This window comes from Lissotriton helveticus, chromosome 4_1 (genome assembly GCF_964261635.1).
Source record: "Lissotriton helveticus chromosome 4_1, aLisHel1.1, whole genome shotgun sequence".
Classification (NCBI taxonomy): Eukaryota; Metazoa; Chordata; class Amphibia; order Caudata; family Salamandridae; genus Lissotriton; species Lissotriton helveticus.
The window spans coordinates 1,027,712,599-1,027,733,093 of NC_136063.1; the positions used below are offsets into that span (position 1 = coordinate 1,027,712,599).

The 20,495-nt window shown below is 46.7% G+C and overlaps 1 protein-coding gene and 1 long non-coding RNA gene across 2 annotated transcripts in view; one reads left to right on the forward strand and one right to left on the reverse strand.

Moving 5' to 3' along the window:
• The window catches only part of CFAP90 (cilia and flagella associated protein 90), a 194,782-nt gene that overhangs the window by 19,054 nt on the left and 155,233 nt on the right, over positions 1-20,495 (forward strand). The gene's annotated exons all lie outside the window — the stretch shown is intronic.
• LOC144827419 (uncharacterized) overlaps positions 6,926-20,495 on the reverse strand; it is a 105,796-nt gene continuing 92,226 nt past the window's right edge. The window contains exon 3 of the long non-coding RNA XR_013610177.1: positions 6,926-10,203. This is a non-coding gene — a long non-coding RNA (uncharacterized LOC144827419). The remainder of the gene's footprint in view (positions 10,204-20,495) is intronic.

A 20,495-nucleotide genomic window follows, 5' to 3' on the forward strand; every position in this document is an offset into this window, starting at 1 on the left:
TGACTACTCACCTTTCCGGGTGACTACTTAACTATTTTTGTGTTGGCTAACTACCCCATGTTATTATTAGTGTGTAGAGATGTCCCTCTCATCAACTCAAGTGGGCTATGTTTAGTCACTTAACACCGAGTCAATCTGTAGAAGTCCACTGTTTTCAACAATTAATTTTCCCAATTCATTTAGTTGCTATTAGATAACTTAATTATTCCTCTGTTAAAGTGCTCAAAGTTTCTGTTCCGCTCGGGATGATAAATTGCTGTAGTTCTGTGAACTGTACCAGTATTCTCCATAAATATGCCATCGAAAATAAACTGTCCCCCATTGTCACTGACCATCACCTTGGGCAGATGATTCACCGCAAAATACTTCTTTCAGGAAAACTCATGATTGCCCAATAATCTACTTTATGTACAACATTTACCTCAGGCCAGTTTGAAAAATGGTCCACAACCTCCAGAATGAGGTTGGATACACCATACACATCCTGTACCGGACCAAAGATGTCCATCCCTATGCTTTCCTGAGGCATTTGAGGAATTTCCATGGGATGTAATGGTGATTAAACGTGACCATTGCTTTGTCTAAAATGACACACAATGCATTCCCTCGCTATTCTTAAGTCCCAATGAACACACAACAGGTTGTTCTGCTTTGCAAGTTTAATTCTTTAGGCTCAAACCCCTGACACCAGTAGAGCTGTACATCAACTCTCTCCGCAACTGTCTTTCCCAGCAAACCCATACATGCCCATACATTCCAACCCTGAGCTCACTGCGTTCTATGACTTAATAACATTCCAGAGTCTTACCGCACACCATCTACTGACATGCCCATAACTCAACACATTCCCCCCTTTAAAAATGTCTTAAAACATGACACAATTTGCTACAGTATTTTATACATCAGTATTCACTGCTACCACAAAATCATCAGACTGATTGGGTTTTACACTTATCCTTCCCAATCTGGTAATTTTTTTGTTCGCCCTCTTCACTGATAGGCTTCCCACTGCTCTCTACCCTCTTCCTTGACTGACCCTCCCATGAAGCCATATGGCCTGAACGAGGAACTCCCTCATTAGTGTGCATATCCTCAATCCTGACTTAACATATAACAGGACTAGCATACTATGTTCTCTGTAAAAAGTCTGCGGTAATTCCTGCACTTGTTAGAAGGTATGATATACCCAAGAGCACTGGAATAATGCAGCAGGAGAGCACCAAATTATGCAGAGGGGTTGACTAAATTATGCAGCAAGAAAAGGCAAATTATGCAACATAATGTCACACATTTTTTAATACAATTACTTAATTAAATACTGTTTCTGCAATTATTACACCTCATTCATACCAGTTTACCAATCTAACACAAATAAGCAACTGAAAGATGACCAGATATTGAAGGGCTTTCCACTTCACGCGAGCACATGTTGCAACATTTAAAACAAAAATCTTTTTATTGAGATATCAACAATAAATAAACATCAGGTTTCATCATTACTTTCAATAAAATCAAAAAAATGTATACAGAATAGTGATAATGGATCAAGGGGACTTCTACCTCGTCTTGGCGTATCGGAGGTACACAGATATCTCGACGGTAGTGATTCCAATTCTCCCAAACTTTCCCCCACTTTGCGGGACACCCCCTAGCCGCATATACTGACCGCTCCCTAAACATGCACCAATTCAAACCCTCTTCCCATTTTTCTACCCGGGGTGCCTGGCTTGCTGCCCACAACTGTGCAATATTACGCTTCGCTACCATGCATGCCAGCGTCACCCACTGCTTTCTGTACGTATTCAGATCTGTGGGTTCCCAAACATTCAGGACACACCTGCTGGCCTCTGGCCTTCTCTCTACTCCCAGGACCTCCCTCATCTTATCGTGGATCTTCTCCCAATATGTCTGCACCGCTGCACAGTGCCCAAAGATATGCATAAACGTTCCAAGTTCCCCACATCCCCTCCTGCACTCCACTCCCTCCGAACGACCCATCCAGATGGGACCCGGCCCCGTAACATATGACCTGTGCAAAATCTTTAATTGCACCAACCTGAGCTGCATCTGTATTGCCACCACCCGTGGAGAGGAAACCGACTCCCACCAGTCCTCGTCATCAAATTCCAGCCCATCCTCATTCGAGCGTGCTTTAATAAGTGCTAGCGGGTCCTCCATGTTGTTTATGAGCTTCCTGTATATTAAAGAGATGGTCCTCTCAGGGAGGTGACCGTACAATACCCGGTCTTCAAGGGGGGAGGCGTCGGGGAGCATTGCATCTTTGGGAATGTGTGCAAGTAGTGCATATCTAATCTGAAGGTAGCGGTAGTGTTCCTGGTCATGTAGGTGATATTGGTGCTGAAGAGACTGAAATGTATTACCCGTGCCCCCTCCCCAAACGTCTTTAATCTGTGTGATTCCAATGAGGTCCCATTTATCAAAGCCTTTAGACTTCCATAGACTGCCCAGTTACTCCGAGCTCCACAACGGGGTGGCTAGTGTAACCCTCCTCCCCCATTTCAGATATCTGTTGTCTGCATGCCACACCTGAACAGCCTGTGACATGGGTCCCGTTAGGGGGAAGTGACAAGGCTTGGCATAGAGCGCTCTCGTAAAGTCGCCCCCTGGCACCTGCCATCAGTCCAAAGCGTATCCCGGGTCTCCAGGGGGACCGTAGATAACGTGATTTACCGCTGCTAACTGCGAGTCCCAATAGTATTTCCGTAGGTCCGGTAGTCCTATCCCTCCGTCGTACCAAGGAAGAGTGAGTTTAGTGAACGCGATACGGGGCTTGCCGTCCCACAGAAGCTGCCTCTACAGGGACTCTATGTCTTTATAGTAGGAGGCTGGAACCGGGTCCATCTTATTTTGAAGTGCGTACAAAAACCGGGGAAGGGCCAACATTTTAAAAAGCACCACTCTACCCAGAAGGGAGTGCGGCAGCGCCTTCCAGAGCACCACATCTCCCCTGAGCCGCGTCAGTGGGGGCCCCAGATTGTTGGTAAATCATAATTTCGGGTCAATGCTGAGGTATTTAAACCCCACCGGTTCAATCCGAATCGGGCAATTATGTGGAACTACCGGCGGGTACACCCTGAGTATAAAAATAACTGATTTTGACCACTTAATGGCGAAACCCAAGTATCTCCCAAAAATTGCAAGCAAATCTAGGAAACATATCAGTGATCCCCTCAGATTAGTAAAATAAAGCAAGATATCATCTGCATATAATGAGATTATGTCCTCCCAGTCCAACGTCCAGTGCTGGCCACGAATCGACCGGTCCCACCTAACCCAAGCCGCAAGGAGCTCCAGGGCCAGAGTGAAAAGGAGGGGGGCAGGGGACAACCCTGCCTCGTACCCCTGCTGAGGGGAAAGTCGGGATTTCCGAACGTTCACGACAACTCTGGCCAGGGGGGCCGCGTATAGGAGATGCACCCAGGTAATAAACTCAGGACCAAAACCCATCTTACCCAATACCGCAAATAAATAATTCCATTCAACCCTATCAAAAGCCATAGTTGCGTCCAAGGACACCAATACCGCCGGCTCCTGAATCGTGGGGGACCTGCCCAGCACTCCATGCAGATGGCGCAAGTTGAGGGCTGTATTTCGTCGTGGCATAAAACCGGACTGATCCGCATGTATCAGGGAGGTGATAACTTTGACCAGCCTTGTCGCCAATAGCTTCGCCAAAACCCTAGGCTCGGCATTCAGTAGAGAGATGGGCCTATAAGATGAACAACTAGTGCTGGGTTTGCCCACCTTATGGATGACTACAATATTGATCGTACGGAAGCTGTGCCCTCTTCCTGCTCTCCTCATACATAGAGCGGATGAAAGGAGCAAGACGGTTGGCGCTCAACTTATACAGTTCTATGGGAATGCCGTTCAGGCCTGTGGCCTTCCCTGACTGTACCCCCCTTATGGCCTGTGCCACTTCGTCGTCCGTTAGCGGCGAGTCAAGATATTTCCGATTTTCATCCAAGAGCTCGGGCAATTGGATGTCTCTGATCATTGCACTATTCTCAGCTCGGTATATCTCCCCGCAGAGGTATATATCTCACTATAGTACTCCGCGAAACTGTCTGCCACCGCCTGTGGGTCTGTGATTTTACAGGCATCCTCCCTCAGTAGCTTCGGTACCAGCCGTGATGCCCACTCACTCTTTTCAAGCCAAGCTATCAACTTCCCCGCCCTATCTCCGTGTTCATACACTCTACTCAGTATCTCCTCATTCTGCGCCTTGGCCCTGTGCCTTGCGAGGCCTCTGAACTCATCCTGCCTCAGCTTTAATTGGAGCAATCCCTCCAGCGTGGCTGCCCGAACTACCTCCCTTTCCAGTCTCAACACTTCTTCTTCTGCCCTTTCCAAATCTGCCATCCGTTTCTTCTTCTTCTTGAGTATCAAGGATAAAGCCTCCTCCCGGACCACCGTATTATATCCCTCCCACAGAGTCTGAGCAGAGTCCACGGTTTCCTTGTTTTCCTGAAAATACCCATCTGTGACCTTATTCAATTCCTTCTTAGTGGCGGGGTCCTCCAGATGCCAAGCGCTAATGGGGGCAACTCTGCCTACATTAAAATAATCTATCTACAACCGGAGCCAAACTGGCGCATAGTCCGAGATACCTCTCCCGAGGTGCCGCCGTCCCGGACAGTGTAAGCCTGAGCTGCTGGCACCTTGCACGTAATCTACCCTTGACAGGCTACGATGTGCAGCGGAGATGTGTGTGTAATGCATCTCGCTCGGATTGCGCATCCTCCAACCATCCACTAGCCCCGTCGTCTCAAGGAAGTCAGGGAGCCACCACTGTGCCGGCCGCAGCGACCGATCGGGCTGCCGATCAACCTCACCGTCTATTACTGCATCAAAGTCACCTCCCATCACTAAGAGGCCCAAGGGCAGAGTCAAGAAAACAGAGCCCAAATTCCGGAATGTGTCAGATTGCAGACCTAGTGGAACATAAATGGAAACAAAAGTGACCGTCCTCCGCTCCCACCGTCCTGATATTCCGATGTACCTGCCACGCTTGTCAACCCAGGTAGCCTGGACAGTCAGGGGAAAGGAATTTTTAACCAAGATATCGACTTCCCTTGACTCTGAAGTGAACCCCGCATGTGCCACCAATTTATAGCCTCCTTTATGCAAGGCCATACAATGGTTCCCTACTAAATGTGTCTCCTGTAGCAGCGCAATATCTGGGAAGTGCCTTCGAATAAATTGGCTGATCATCCCTCTCTTAATCTTATGCCCCAAGCCGTTTACATTCCAGCTAAGCACACTTATCTCCAATCCTCTTCTAGCTTTCGACATTGTGTTGGTATGGAAAGAGTATATTAACATCTTTGTCACCTGACGCTAACAAAATCAAACAAAACACAAATAACTCCTTGAACATAGAGCTCAAAAAGTCTCCCAAGCTCCACCCCCTCACCCTGCACACCTGCTCATGGCTTGTGCCCTACCCCAACTGGCAGTGTGCCTGTCGCCCATGAACTAAACTACTGACTACCTAAAAGTAGAAAAAGGAGGAGGTCAGGACCCCGTGACCCCCCCACCCCCTTGAGTAACCACCCCGCTCGGTGTCCATGTCCAACCGTAGTCCTGGGACCAAAATCAAAACAGAACATGTGGGTTGAACCCACTACCTGACGCTTTCAAGAAGTCCAAGATGGCCTGCGGCCACCATCATTCCTCTTCCTGTGGGCCGCCGCTTCCATCACGGTCTTGCCTCTCTTGTACTGTCGGGGGCGGCTTTCCAACCAGCCCAAAGCCACCTCTGGTACGTCGAAGAACCAAACCCTCACTTCAGCCTCCACCCTCAACCGGGCTGGGAACATGTAAGGACCTGATAATTCTGTTATTTCTGCCAATATCCAGGGCATTACTTACCACATCCTTTCTCAAGACCCAGAAAGACACCACACTTCACAATATTTACCTAAGAAAGGAATAATACTAGCAACAAACTAAAGATATATGGCCATTGCAGAGGAGCTCGCAAACAAAATGACAACGCACACCTCTCCACCTCCGAGAGGATTCGGAAATCACATACCTGTCACAACAGGGCTTCGCACACCACCCCATACGAGAGGATTCGGAAATCACAACGCAAATCACATACCTGTCACAGAAGGGCTTTGCACACCTCCCCTAACGAGAGGATTCGGAAATCACAACGCAAATCATATACCTGTCACAGCAGGGCTTTGCACACCTCCCCATACGAGAGGATTCGGAAAGCACAATGCAAATCACATACCTGTCACAGCAGGGCTTCGCACACCTCCCCATACGAGAGGCTTCGGGAATCACAACGCAAATCACATACCTGTCACAGCAGGGCTTTGCACACCTCCCCATACGAGAGGATTCGGAAATCACAACGCAAATCACATAATTGTCACAGCAGGGCTTCGCACACCTCCCCATACGAGAGGATTCGGAAATCACAACGCAAATCATATACCTGTCACAGCAGGGCTTCGCACACCACCCGATACGAGAGATTCGGAAATCACAATGCAAATCACATACCTGTCACAGCAGGGCTTCACACACCACCCCATACAAGAGGATTCGGAAATCATAACGCAAATCACATACCTGTCAGAGCAGGGCTTCGCACACCTCCCCATACGAGAGGATTCGGAAATCACATACCTGTCACAGCAGGGCTTCGCACACCTCCCCTAATGAGAGGATTCGGAAATCACAACGCAAATCATATACCTGTCACAGCAGGGTTTTGCACACCTCCCCATACGAGAGGATTCGGAAATCACAATGCACATCACATACCTGTCACAGCAGGGCTTCGCACATCTCCCCATACAAGAGGATTCAGGGATCACAACGCAAATCACATACCGGTCACAGCAGGGCTTTGCACACCTCCCCATACGAGAGGATTCGGAAATCATAACGCAAATCACATACCTGTCAGAGCAGGGCTTCGCACACCTCCCCATACGAGAGGATTCGGAATAGCAGCAACGCACGCTCCACCTAACAATGCCTGGGGTGGAATAACTAGAATTTATACTTCCCTAGATGGGAGAGGAACAACTCTCCTCCTACAATTACCTGCAGGAAGGGAAACTTACCATCCTTCTGATGCAACAGCACTTGGATCAGAAAGGTCCTGACCTTCCATCCCAAGGAACACAGACAAATAATTATATGCTCCGGGGTTTCTTTATTACACAATGATAGAATGACAAAAGAAAGAAATAACTAATATGTCACAATAGGCCTTCTTCACACTTACTCCTAAGCAATTGCTAGGCAAAGGCAGTTAGAATATTAGAATTAGTGGAACACCTCACCAAGTTTCTACACATCTTGCTTTCACTTCGCTGGAGGGGGCCCATCTCTCCAGCCTAATCAGGATCTCCTGCTTCACGGTCACAGCTGCACGTCTGCAACGTGACGGATCACCACCGGTGATGGACTACCAGACATCGATCTAACAGACTAACCGAGAACAGAGCTCAGACACCTCCTTTAGTACAAAGTGGAAACGTCGGTCGAAGCTTCTAGCAAGCCTCGCCTCCTTTCCCATCAGATTCTGTACCACTCTGTACCAAGGTCACAGCTTCGGTTGATCAGGCCTCTGTTATGACTACGGAATAGAGTGAGCACATTCCTCTGACAAGAACTGGTCCTCTCTAGTTTAAGAAGGGTGAACAACAACTGGAAAGTAAAACATAGCCTCTCACCTAGGAAGGCTCAGAAGATGGTGTCACTCAGAAGATGGAGTTTCTCAAGCATAGGCCTCTATTCCCGCAAAAGGGCAAAATTAGTATGCAAGAAGGCATAAGATCATGCCAAAGCCAATAAGCAAGCCCTGCCATTAAGTAAGATAAAGTCAGAAACAGAAAGAGACTAAATCAAACCCTACTTTGTAGTGTGGCAGGCCTACAAGTCACCATGCTATGTGACAGTATAAATTGCAAGGTAAGATAACATGAGAGCATGTCAAAGGCAATAGTCAGCATTGCTAGAAAACAAGGTAAAGTCAGAAACAGGCCTACCTATCAATATGTTAGGCTAAAATATGCTAAATAAGCCTGAGGTGGTGGTGGGCGATGGTCATAATCGAACCGATTATTTACAGCATATATTGGTCACTAGATTCCACCCATGACCATCGTCCAACACCATCAAACCTATATAAAGATCAAACAATATGCAAACTATTACTGAAATAATAAGAAACATAACTGACAGAATGGACAAAAGCAGTTCAAGGGCGAAACATACTCAAAAGGCTAGGCCCACATTGAATGCAACAACATAATGCAACTAAAATCAGATGACTAAAAGGTATACCACCCGAGATAAAACAAAGCATCAGGTACCCACCCAAGGAGCTAATCTCACCATCCTTTATCAAGGGTCTGTTGAACTTCAGATAACAATTATGCAAAGCAGTAATATGTGACTGGATGGATTCAGAGTGGTCAGAAAGACTAAAGCAACATCATCCATCAGAATCAGAAGGAAAATCAATAGCAACCCCATTCTGGAAAACAGCTTATTAAGCACCACAAATATCAAGCAGGAAATCAGATAACGTGATCAAGGGGTGGTTAACAGATTTAACCATAAGACAAGCCAGACTACTAATAGCCCTAGTGTTATAAATCAACAGTCCAGGAATCCCTACAACTGAAGCAGCTAAACTAATAGATTCAGACTTGGAAAACAGAATGACACAAGACCATGTCAAAGCCAATAGGCTAAAGTCATAATTCACCTAACCCAAATAACATTATACATTTAATCCTGCAGTATCCACCCTGAAACACATGTGTGCACCATCACCAATAATACTGCACCTCAACATCCCATATATTTGATTCTTAGCAAGACTTTTCTATTGAAAGACAGCAAGATTATAGAACAGAAAAGAAATAGGCATATGCAAGATCATCCTACATTAAGGCTAGGAGAACATAACACACTAAAATCAATACACAATGGTGGTGATTGAGGGTCACCATAGGGCATCAGACCACAAAAGTGGTGCAGTCACTATATTGCACCCCCTGACCCTTGATCATCACCAGTCACATATATCAAAAACAAGATCTCTGAACTAAAGGCACAGCTATGGGTAAAGCACTGCATCTTTTAACTGCAAAGGTGGTATTAATGCAGAATAACCAGCAACTGAATATCAAAACTGAAAATCCAACTGTCGTTGAAGGACTGCATGTCTCAATTAAAGGCAAAACCCTTTAAAACTAAATTTCCAGAGTGATAAACACAAAACTGGGGGTCATAATCAAAAGCATACCTACGAGGGAAAAAAAACATTTTAAAATCAAAAACACAGCTGCGAAAAAGCACATGTTGAATCAGCAACTCTCGTGCTGAAGTGGCTACACAGAAAAACATTAAATTCAAAGCAGATCATGACTAACTTTTTTTTAAGAACTACATCACATAACTGAAAAATATAGCAAAATATATGATGATCACTGTAGACCAAGCAAAGACTGCATTACTTAAATTCATGTAAAGGCAATAACTCAGATGCATAAAGGAACTCTAGCAAGTATCTGGATGCTTGTTGATTAAACTGGAAACACTGCTGCTAAAGGCAGCCAACCTGATATGTATTGTAATGTTCAGTCTGTAGCTAAGAAAATATCTACTCTAATTGCAGCAAAGCATTTCTGTTAAAAAAGAGTTCTTCTTTGTGAAAACAAAAAAAAACAAAAACACCTTCTCTTGTCAGATTTTAACTCCATGTTGATCAAACTGTACACAGTTCCCTTCATCTTCACTTTTTACACACGCAGTTCTGTGTGGGAGGCACACAGCCCTCATGCTTTTAAAGTCAATCTCACGTGAAGGAAACAGTTCCAATCATAGCACAGCCTGCGGATCCCTTCTTCGCTTGGAAAGAAGCAGTCCATCTGTGTGGGTGACAGCCCTCCGACATCCATCTTCATCTGTATCCCCTCGACAAGGAAGAACCCCATCTGGTCCGGTCAACCATAGATCATCAGCTCCCATCAGCCACAGGATATCAGCTTCCATCAGCCAACAGCCACAGGACATCACCTTTCACCGTCCGGTCTGGCTCCAGACTTGGGGGGGAGGGTGTTGGGGAAGGGGGAGGAAAGGGCCCACGCACACAGGGGTGGGGAGGTCACTCACACCCCGGCACCGCAATCTTGCAATCTGAAACAATAAACAAGTATCACTTTTCTAGCAAAACAAAGAAAATTCAAAAGCACACTTTTTTTTAAAGTACTATAATTTCATTTCTACTTACAAAGCTTTCCTCTACATCTGGGGAATTGTCTAAGAATACTACCTGCGCTATAGCCTCTAAGTTTTTCTATAAAATCTAACTTTTTCCTATACAGTCGGAAGGGTTTGGGCAGCCTGCTTCACTCTTCACTCGCTCCTTCAGTCCCCCTCCTTTACAAAAGCTTCCGCGGATAAAAGTTGGTCCATCGCCAATCATAACAAGGAGAGACGTCTCTGCTCCCTGCACTCGCTCTAGCTTGCCACTCCTTTACAAAACCGTCTGAGAGAGAAAGGCTGTGGAATGCCATGTTATCTCGCCACGGTCAGAACAAACCAGCCCACATGCAGTATTCCTTTCCTCAACTTTGAAAATCTCCCTAACTAAATGCTCACAGCCCAACACTGTGGAACTTTCCGTTCTTAGATGGAATACACCAAAACTAAAACCATACTGAACAGTTCACATTTAAATGCATGTACCTTCATATTCTTTTTAAAGGAAGCACATGTCACACATTCTAAAAACTCTTTTCTTGTCTCAGACGAAAAACAGATTTAACCTCTCCTGACCTCCAGCAAAATCCTGTGTTCTGTGTTTAAATGCTCCACACTTCTGTCTAACTAATCCAAGCAAATTCTAAACTATCATTTGTCTATAGGACTATTGGTAACTAAAAGACAAAACATTGGCAATATTAGAAAGTCACATTTCATAGTACTTCTGTAACAATATCTGGGGCAGCATCAGTCAAAAAGGAAAATATATATATATATTCATTTTGCAACAGTTGATTGTCAGGGGCCAGGAATTCTCACATTTGCGAAAACATTTTATTCTTGTGATTGATGTTAGCAAATCTGTTTCTGTCAAATTCTGCGCAGACTACCTTCCTGTTTATATGGGCCATTTAATAACCAATGCAATCTCCCATAAGCAAATCACATTTTCTCTCACGCTGTTCTGTCCAGTATCTTTTAGCGGGCAAGAGCACAGAGTCATGGGCATTTGTTCAGCATCTGAATTTAAAAGTGACTTCTTTCTTCCCTGCGCTTCTTTGTAAAATATATTTTTAGACCTTTGATTTAACCAGTACACAGTTTTCTGATGTTCACTTTCAAAATCATATGGTTGCATTTTTCTTTTAAAGCAAAATGTATCGTGCACTGTTATGTGTGCTTTAGCTTCACAACCGGGGATCGTTAATTCTGAAAGACTGGTCTGTTTATCTCCCTACACATTCCTTTCTAACTGAAAACCCTCTTTGGAAGAATTAATTGAAACCTGACTGCGTTCTCTGTTACATTTTTCACATTTAATTCATGAACGTTTAATTCTGTTTTCAAAGGTATATTTTCACACTGAACATCAATTATCATTTTCTTCAGCTCACTGCGTTCTTTTAGCAAATGCTCCAATTGAGGATGCATATTAAGCAACATACTTACAATAACCCCACTATCTCTGTCTGAAATGTCATCCCACGTTTCAGGGTTATATTCTGAGATGTTACATTCACGTTGCAACGGAGTACATTTTAAATGGATCTTTTACTGAATGAACACTTTAAAGGGATCCAGCCCCTTCTACCTAATGTAACAAGCTATTTACAAGCCCTTTGTACAAAACAAATTTCACTCAACAGAGCACAAGTAGCTCAGCAAGCTATTTACAAGCCCTTTTTACAAAACACAGTTAAACACACAGCAATTCAGTCTCTCACTCAACAAAGCACAAGTAGCTCACTCATGAGCCAGTACTCCATATGGAGTCAATATCCATCTGGGAATTTCCATTGACAATTTAGAGTCAACCTTTGTTTTCCTAGAAACCATAATCCACATCTTCAATCCTTTAAAGTCACGACGCCAAGATGTAAGGCAATCCCCTTACACTCCACCCGTTCAATCCTGTGAGTCAGACGCCAAGATGTAATGACTTGATAATTCTGTTATTTCTGCCAATCAGCATTGCATTACTTACCATATCCATTCTCAGGATCCAGAAAGACACCACATTTCACAATACTTACCTAAGAAAGGAATAAGACTAGCAACAAACTAAAGATGTATGGCCATTGCAGAGGAGCTCGCAAATAAAGTCACAACGCATACCTCTCCACCTCCGAGAGGATTCGGAAATCACATACCTGTCACAGCAGGGCCTCCCACACCTCCCTATACGAGAGGATTCTGAAATCACAACGCAAATCATATACCTGTCACAGCAGGGCTTTGCACACCTCCACAAACAAGAGGATTCGGAAATCACAATGCAAATCACATACGTGTCACAGCAGGCCTTCGCACACCTCCCCATACGAGAGGATTCGGAAATCACAATGCAAATCACATACCCGTCACAGCAGGGCTTCGCACACCTCCCCATACGAGAGGATTGAGAAATCACATACCTGTCACAGCAGGGCTTCGCACACCTCCCCATACGAGAGGATTCGGAAATCACAACGCAAATCACATACCTGTCACAGCAGGACTTTGCACACCTTCCCATACTAGAGGATTCAGAAATGACATACCTGTCACAGCAGGGCTTCGCACACCTCCCACAGGGATTCGGAATAGCAGCAACGCACGCTCCTCCTAACAATGCCTGGGGTGGAATAACTAGAATTTATACTTCCAAAGATGGAAGAGGAACAACTCTCCTCCTATAATTACCTGCAGGAAGAGAAACTCACCATCCTTCCGATGCAACAACACTTGGATCAGAAAGGTCCTCACCTCCCATCCCAAGGAACACAGACAAATAATTATATGCTCTGGGGTTTCTTTATTACACAATGATAGAATGACAAAAGAAAGAAATAACTAATATGTCACAATAGGCCTTCTTCACACTTACTGCTAAGCAATTGCTAAAATGCAACTAATAAAACACATATGCAACTGATATGTATAGAAATGTACAGAACCTGAAAATAAAAGGGATAGTTAGGCAAAGACAGTTAGAATATAGGAATTAGTGGAACACCTCACCAAGTTTCTACACATCTTGCTTCCACTTCGCTGGAGGGGGCCCGTCTCTCCAGCCTAATCAGGATCTCCTGATTCACGGTCACAGCTGCACGTCTGCAATGTAATGGATCACCACCTGTGATGGACTACCAGAGATTGATCTAACAGACTAAACGAGAACAGAGCTCAGACACCTCCTTTAGTACAAAGTGGAAACGTCGGTCGAAGCTTCTAGCAAGCCTCGCCTCCTTTCCCATTAGATTCTGTACCACTCTGTACCAAGGTCACAGCTTCAGTTGATCAGGCCTCTGTTATGACTACGGAATAGAGTGAGCACATTCCTCTGACAAGAACCGGTCCTCTCTAGTTTAAGAAGGGTGAACAACAACTGGAAAGTAAAACATAGCCTCTCACCTAGAACGGCTCAGAAGATGGTGACAGCTCAGAAGATGGAGGTGCTCAAGCATAGGCCTCTATTCCCGCAAAAGGGCAAAATTAGTATGCAAGAAGACATAAGATCATGCCAAAGCCAATAAGCAAGCCCTGCCATTAAGTAAGATAAAGTCAGAAACAGAAAGAGACTAAATCAAACCCTACTTTGTAGTGTGGCAGGCCTACAAGTCACCATGCTATGTGACAGTATAAATTGCAAGGTAAGATAACATGAGAGCATGTCAAAGGCAATAGTCAGCATTTCTAGAAAACAAGGTAAAGTCAGAAACAGGCCTACATATCACTATATTAGGCTAAAATATGCTAAATAAGCCTGAGGTGGTGGTGGGCGACGGTCATAATTGAACCGATTATTTACAAAATATATCGGTCACTACAGAACATCATTGCGTATTTCAGTCCTGCATCTCTGAGCTTCTTTATTCCGAGGAAACTTTGGTGCTGCTCCTGAACAGCCTGGGTAAAATCTGGGAAGAAAGAGAGCGTGGTGTTTTCATATCGGAGGGGACTTCCCGATCAGGAAGCCTGCAGGATAGCGTCTCTGTCCCTAAAATTTAACACCCTCGCAATCATTGGACGGGGGGGTGCCCCCGGCTTGGGTCTCCCCCCCCCCGGCACTCTGTGTGCTTGTTCAGTCATGAAGAAGTTGCCTTTAGATGATTAAGGATGATATCCTCGACTTATAGGTCTAGGGCCGGGCCCTCGGCCTTCTCGGGAACACCTATAATGCGGACATTGTTGCGCCGAGCCCTCCCTTCATACTCATCCAACTTCCGGTTGGTCAGGGCGCCGGAGAACTTAAGGTCTTGAACTTCCTGCTGGAGCAGTGCAACGTCATATGTTAAGCTGGCGGTCTTGATATCTAGAGACTTAACTTTCTCACTCGCTTTAGTGAGGTCAGCTTGTGGTGACCGCATCCAATTTATTGTCCAGCGACTCCATTTTTTGACCCAGGGAGGACTTCAGACCATCTATGGCCACCATCACGTCGGCCAGGGTAGGTTCAGCCGACGGGCCCACAGACTCCCCTCCGCTCGACTGAATCCGTCTCGAATCTGGCGGCGACCCCTGATGCATAGTGTACCGGTTAAGTTTGTTGGTCTGGACCTGCCGCGACCCTTTAGAGGTTCTTGACTGCTGCCTATCACCTTCGGATTTTGACGCCTTCTCCATGGCCTCCTCTGTGGACCCCGGGCCACTCCACTCCGCCCATATCCGACAATGGCTCACTAGTCACCCAGCCAGGAAGGGGCGGGCAATCAAGTAGTGTCCCCAATCTGTTCGGGCCCCACTACGAGCGAGCAAACAGGCTCAGTTTCAAAACTGCCATCCCCCAAAGGGCCAGTCAGACCTCTAAGTGCGAGTCCTCGATCTCAGGGGAAGCACTGGGCTAGCGAGGCATTGTCCCGCCTATCTCGAATCGCTACGTCCTGGGCACCCACGGGCGAGCCGGCCTCCACTGCCACCCAAGGATGATTATTATGGCCTGTTTTGGCGCTCCCAGTCTCATCCACTGCGCCACCTCCACTGCTCACCCCGATCTCTGTCCTCTCTGGAGTCATTGCCGTCAGTGCCCAGCCAGTCCAGCGACAGAGGCAGATGCAGGTCTCAATCCCGGGGGCCCCGGCCTCCAGCCGCCATCACTCAGTAAGGGGGATCCCTGTAGACGACAGTTCTCCATCTGGGGCCAGGCGTCTCCCAGTGTCACCTTCTCCAGCGCTGTACATCGGGGGCCCCTTCAATTGGATGCGGGGGGGGAATTCACAATCCCAAAATAAAATATACTCTACCAGGATATCAAAGAACTGGCGCCTGTAGATGTACTTGGGCACCGGGGGGGTCTTCCTGCGCGCTGCTCTTAACCGGCAGTCGCGCTCCCCGGGCCGTAACGTCTCCTCCTTGCTCAAGCCCCGGGTCGGGAAAATCCCTCCGCAGCTTTCTCCTCCGCAGCCTCATCGCCGCTAGCACGGAGCCAGACGATGGGGCCCCACACCGCAGCACACCTCGTCTCCACCACTATCGGCTAAACGCTGGCGGCAGTAAATCCGCACCGGGGTCCAACCGACGACTTCCGGTCTGCGGCCCTGGTGTTGTTGAGTTTGCGGCCGGCTCCCTTGTCGACTTTAGTCCCTGGCTCCAGCCGGCACCCAGGCCTCACAGGGTGCGCGTCTATCTCCGGCCCCCGATGTTGCAGAGGGGTCGGAGCAGCTGGAGTTGGCACCGCTCACCTTCATTCGATTAGCGGTGGGGTCAGCGGCCAGGATTTTGTGCTAAAATCTGCAGATTATACAGCAAATGATGGACTATGTGGCAAATGCGTCACATCTATAGTTATGTGAAAATAGCCACAGAATTGCATAATTTGAGTAGCTCTGGCTATACTTTAAATGGCTAGTACTATTACTGCTCAACTGGAAAATGTAATTAGTGTTTGAGCCATTACATCTACTCTTGATGTGTATCACTTGGAATAATCAAACATACTCAATTAATACAATACTTTAAACATTACTAAAACTGCATTTGTAGTACTACAATAGTGAACTTGAGTACAACAAAAGGCTATTCAGAAACCTACATATGGAAGCCTTCCCCACTGCCGCTTCTCTCTTTTATATGTGGAAATTTTAGCCCTGACTGTGGAAATCTCCACACACTAAGGCTACATTTTTAGAAGCTAATGTGGTAGGAACATGGGGTGTGCTACTAAATGGGAGGGGTTTAGGAAAGAGTAAGGGTGGTATAAAGGAGGGCTAGGGAGGGGTTAGGGAAAGTAGTTGTTGTTGTATAGCTTTATTTCGAAATATTTCATTTCATAAAAGCATTGCAATAAAAACAGGTACATGATAAAAACAGTTATAGAGTTAAAATCAAGGGAAGAAATCATTTAGAAGATAAAATATACAACAATGCTAAAAAACGTCCATCTTGGGACAATCATACGGACACATACTTAATCAACCTTAGGGGATGGAATGTGACACAGCAGTAGGTAAGTGGGCCGATGGATTATAAATTGGAGCCATTACTGGAGGATCATCATCCTAGCGGATCTTATCCTCCAGGCCCACCCCAAATATTTCGCCAAACCACAAGCGAACAAGGGTTGGGGGTTTGATCTTAACAGATATAGTGCCTCCGCATATGATCGTGTACCCAGCCTCAGACAAAGCGGTTTCAACCATCTACGGCGAGGACTAGTATATGCGGGACATACAAACATTAGATGGAAAATGGATTCAACACTGTTCGTACAGAAAGGGCAAGTTGATACAGTTTGCCAGGGGGGTTTCCAGTTAGCTGTCCATGATCCTAGGGGCAGAACACCAACCCTGAATTTAAAATACAGCGCCCTATCTGTTGGGTTAGGAATCACATCCAAATAACGTTCTCTATAGGGGCGGCCTTTAATCGACAAAAACTCCACCGCAGATCTACATAGGTTGGTTTGTTTAGCTCTCTCATTATCCACCCACGCCCAGAATAATTTCTTTAGTAATTGTTTGGGTGGCGAAGATCTGTTGGCCCAGGCGTCCTCCAGACCGAGTTCGCAAAGCAGACGCTTTACTTCCGAGAGCCAACCGATCTTATACCAACCCGAGGTGGAGAGGAGCTCACGGAGAGCATCTGCATAACTCGAGAGTTCAGGAACATTCCATATGCGGGCCCACAAGAGAAGGGGGCGTAACTTCGCCTGCTCAGCTATGGAACGTGTACCAGTGTCGAATAGGAGAGGGAGAGTTGGGGAGCTATGGGGAAGCCTCATCAAATCTTTGTGAAATTTGTTCTCAAGATGGAATAGAGTGTCAAATTTCTGAGTACCCCACAACTCCGCCCCATACAGTGCCGCACTCACAGCTTTTGCCCTATAAATGTCTAGTATCACCCCGATAGGCTTAAGGGAAGAGGCACGATGTTCTTTTAGTAGGGCGCCCGTGACCCTCCTATGAGCCAGAATGATCTTTTGATGGTGCGCCTTCCAGCTCATAGAGTCACAAAGGCGAATTCCTAAATAATCAAATTCCCTTACCCTTTCTAAGGGAACTGAGTCCAAGGATGGAGGGTGGACTGTCTTCCTGGGGGGATTCAACACCAGGAACTTGGTTTTGCTAATGTTGATAACCAAGCCCCTGGTGGTACAGAAGCCCTGGAACCTAGTTAGCAGTGTTTGCAGGCCCACCGCGGATTTCGAAATCAGCAGGGTATCATCTGCAAACAGGAGTGTTGGTATCTTCCTGCCCGCCAGGGAAGGGGCGTCTGCTGGTAGCTGGAGCAGATGCTCCACCACTCCGTTTAGATAAAGTGAAAACAGAGTGGGGGCTAGCACACACCCCTGGCGGACCCCCCTGTCTACAGAGATGCGAGATGTTTTTTCGCCCTGTGCACCCCATCTGATTCGGGCAAAATTTTCCTCGTGGAATTTAATAATTAATGCCAGCAAGTAAACGGGCATACCCAGACCCTCAAGGACAGCCCACAATTGGTTGCGTGGGACTAGGTCAAAGGCAGTCCGCAGATCTATAAAAGCAAGATACAGACTGCCCTTGCCCAGTTTAACCACTTTCCAATACAGCATAAGGAAGCGGAATGTCTGCTCAATTGTGCCGGTACCAGATCTAAAGCCGGCCTGGAAGTCAGATAAAACCTGCGCTTCCTCAGCCCATTGGAGAATCCTCCCTAAAACCACCTTCCCTGCTACCTTCTGGGTGGAATCAAGCAGACTTATGGGTCGGTAGTTGGCAGGATCGTCCCTGCACCCTTTTTTGAAAATAGGGACAACTTCCGCGCCCCTCCAGGAATCCGGAAATCCACCGCCCTCCAAGGCCTCATTTAGGAGTTTGGCAATGAGTAGGCTCCACTCCTCTATGTTAATCCGTAGCAAGTCGCCAGGGACTCCATCTGGGCCAGCTGCCTTATTGGGCATGATACACCTAATTGCTACTTCTACCTCCTTTGGTGAAAAGGTAGAGTCAAAGTGTAAGCTGTTATCCGGTATTATATAGCTATCGCCCCTACACTGGCCCCTAGTCCCCAGAGAATTGGAATAGAGTTTTGAAAAATGGGCCAGCCAAACGTCCCCTGTGATGTTGCAAGTCAACAGTGAGTCGACTGGCCTATCCCTGCCTCTAAACAAGGCCCAGAAGGCCCTTGAGTCCTTCCTGGACCCAGCATCCATTAATTCACTCCAGAAATTAGTTTCGTGGGTAGCCCTTGCCACCTCTTGGGCTTTTCTGTATTCCTTCCTAGCAGAGGAAATCAAACCAGGATCTTTCAGGCCTACTGCTCGGATAAGGTTGCTTTTGGCCAGACGACAGGCAGGTGAATACCATTGGTCTCTGCCCCTTAATGCAGTTCTCCACTTAGCCCCACCCCTTCCCTGGGGAACTAAGAACAGGTTTCCAAGTGATGCGATGGTCTCCGTGAAAGTTGCTAGAACGGCTTCATCGGAGTCCAACGTACCCAAGGTGCCCTTGGCTTCCAACATTATGGTTCTTGCTTGGGCCATTCTTGATTCATCTAAAGCAACTTTGGCCCATTTCAAACGTCTCCCACAGTTGGATGGAACAACTTCGTTAGATGATTTCCAGGTGGACCTGGGCGATGCTAGATTCCCTGCCTCCCATGGGAGAGCAAGTGATAAAACCAAGGGATTGTGATCACTGTCCGATGTTTGTTGGACCTCCATATCGAGAAAATGCTCCCACAAATTATGGTTCAGCAATATATAATCTATTCTAGAGGTGTGGCCCACCCTGTTGTAGGTGTGCGCACCCCTTGTGTCTGATTTGGAACGGCCATTTGTGGCTCTTAGGGCATGTTCCAAACAAAGAGAATTAATATCGATAGCATTCTTTGACCATTTTTTGATGGGGTCGAGAGCGAGCAAGGGGATACCTCTCTTGGCATCGTCCTCCCAAGTATCCAAAATGTCTTCACAGGCCAGCGGTTCGAAGCAACAATTAAAATCACCAGCCAAAACAATAAAGGAATCAATATCGCAACCCCGAAGCTCTTCTTCAACTCCAGAGGAGGATAGAGGAGAAGAGTTCCCCCCCCGACCCCCCCTAAAATACAGGTTCAATAATTCCATAATCCTACCCCCCGGACACCGAATGGTAAGTCTCAGGAGATCTGGCGATTGGGTATTTATGTTTTTTATGGTAAGCCCCAGAGAGATACTGACCCAAACAAGAAGGCCACCAGAAGGGCGGCCTTTGCTGCCTTTAGACTTGGTGGCCGGCACATGGTACGTCGCAAAACCAACCCTGTGCACGGGCTCCAGACACCAGGTTTCTTGTAGGAGACAGATCCCAAAAGGCTCCACAAAAGAATTCCAGTCAGGTTTATTTAGATTACGCACAAGCCCTGCCACGTTCCAACTTAGAATCTTAAGCGAGGAACTGCCTACCGAGCTTTTACAAGGTTGGGCGGGAGTAGCTGGGTAAACAACATGGATACCGTCAAGCCGAGGATGCTGAGGATGAGCCACAGTTGTCAGTGAGTCCTGGGCTAACAAGATCGCTGCTGAGGAAGTACTGGCATTGTCATCGGGCAGGGGAGAGTACAGCAAGCCCTGAACAGGGGTGGCCTGGGGCATAACCTGGGTCAGGGGAACAATGCTCCCCATGTCCAAGGTAGTCAACAGTGGTGAAGACTCAGCCTCCACCTGCGAGGTATTAGGTCTGAGTAGTGGTACCGGCGCAGGGGATGTTGCAAGTCAATCCACATCTTCAAGGCTGGCAAACCTATTAAAGGTTGTAATACCAGGCCAGCCACTAGTTGGATTGTGC